We start from the raw sequence: 1,779 nt of genomic DNA, 5'->3' as shown, positions 1-1,779 counted from the left end.
GGGGGGCAGGCAGGGGGAGGTGGGGGGGAGGGCCGCGAGAAGACAGTGCGATGGGGCTGAGTGCTGACGGGAATGTCGGGGCTCCGATGGGGAGGGACCGTGCTTGGGGACCCCCCCGGGCTTCGGCATCTGGGGTGGTGGGGAGGATGCTGGGGTGTGCATGGGCTTGGGAAGTGAGCAGCCATGTGAGGTCTCCCAGGGGCACGGTGAGGCGGGTCCCAGGGTTTTCTTGGCAGCTGCGACTGAGGAGAGCAGAAGGACCCTCGAGGTGTCCTGCAGGCCGAGCAGGACAGGCTGTTGCGTGGGGTGCACTGCCAGCACCCCAGGAGAGGAGGACTCAGTGCGGAGGGGACAGCGGGGAGCAGGACAGATGAGGGGGGCGGTGTCGCATGCTGGTCCTGTCTGGGGCCCTCCTGCTGCCAGTGAGGTGGCAGAGCCCGGCCTGGTGCTGGTGACTGGAGCACTCATGGCCTCTCTATCCCCGTCCCTTCGCCACCTCAAATGACAGCCAGATGTCCCCGGGCCTTAGGGGAAGGGGGCTCCATGGCTGTGCTCGAGGAGTGTGCTGTCCCCTGCAGGAGCATCAGGGACAGGGTGCCGTGTCCCCAGGGAGCGTATCCTGCCCTGGAGCACACAGGAGGGGTGGGAAGGGGAGAGAGCAGAGGCAGGTACAAGTGTGGTAGGACAGCGCCGGAAATCAGGGCCTCCCCTGGGCGTCAGAATCCCTGCTACAGGTGCCTCAGCTCCCAGCTAGGTCCTGGCGCGGCAGTGGCCCCGGGACTCAGCAGCTGCAGGTCCTGTGTGGAGCAGGACTTCCTGGGGTCTTCAGGGCAGGCGTGGGCTTTTGTCCCTCTCCGTGCTGTGAGCCACGATGGCTTTGCGGTCTGGAGCCTTCTCCTTGGCGGCCCTGTTGTCCACAGAGCACCCACTGCCTGCGCTCTGGCCAGCTTCCCACAGGACCCACCCATTGTTAGGGCCGTCTTATCCCATCACTGAGGCTCAGTGTCCAACACCCGCGACTTAGAGGAGGGAAGGTTTATTTTAGGTTAGATTGTGGAGGTCTCGGTCCAGTCACAAGGCGGAGCGGGGGCAGGGTCCTGGCAGAGGGAAAGCTGCCATGGCCATGTTCTAGGAAGCAGAGAAAGCAGAAGGGAGGGGGAGCCCCAGCTGGCTGTAAACCCTTCCAGACCACGCCCAGGGACCGCCTCTTCCAACCAGGCCCCGCCTCCCACCACCAAGTCAACTCGAAGCCCCCACAGTCCAGTCACCTCCCCAAAACCCCACCTAAGAGCACACGAGGCATTGGGTGGACTCCTAGATATAAACCACTGCAAGGGGTTCAGGCTTCGCCTCTGTCCCTGCTCCCTGGGTGAAACCCCTCGCTCCCCACGGGGAACTCCAGTCCAGTGTGCTGGATGCAACCGAAAGTCAGAGGCTCGGAGGGACTTCCCAGCCAGTCCCTAGTGGGGTGGTAGGTTCTAGGTGGGCTCTGGTGCCCCCTGCGGGGTCCGTGAGCCCTTCTCTGGGGCCCTACGAGAGCACTGATTTTAACATCTGCTGGAAGACAGTGGTAGCTCAGTGCAGGGTGGGGTGTCGGGTGTGATGGGGTGACACGGGGAGGAGGAGCCTCTGCCCACCGGGCGTCTGTGCGAAGCTCCCGGGTGAAGGGTTGGAGGAGTCGGAGGAGCTGAGGAACTGCCTGGTGACCTCCGTGTCTTTTACAGAAAGGAAGACAGAGGAAGCCTCGGCCACTGGACCCCGGTGAGGGTTCCAAGGACA

Source organism: Fukomys damarensis, unplaced genomic scaffold, assembly GCF_012274545.1.
Source record: "Fukomys damarensis isolate Sample0158 unplaced genomic scaffold, DMR_v1.0_HiC HiC_scaffold_13, whole genome shotgun sequence".
Classification (NCBI taxonomy): domain Eukaryota; kingdom Metazoa; phylum Chordata; class Mammalia; order Rodentia; family Bathyergidae; genus Fukomys; species Fukomys damarensis.
Note: the sequence above shows the minus strand (reverse complement) of the source record.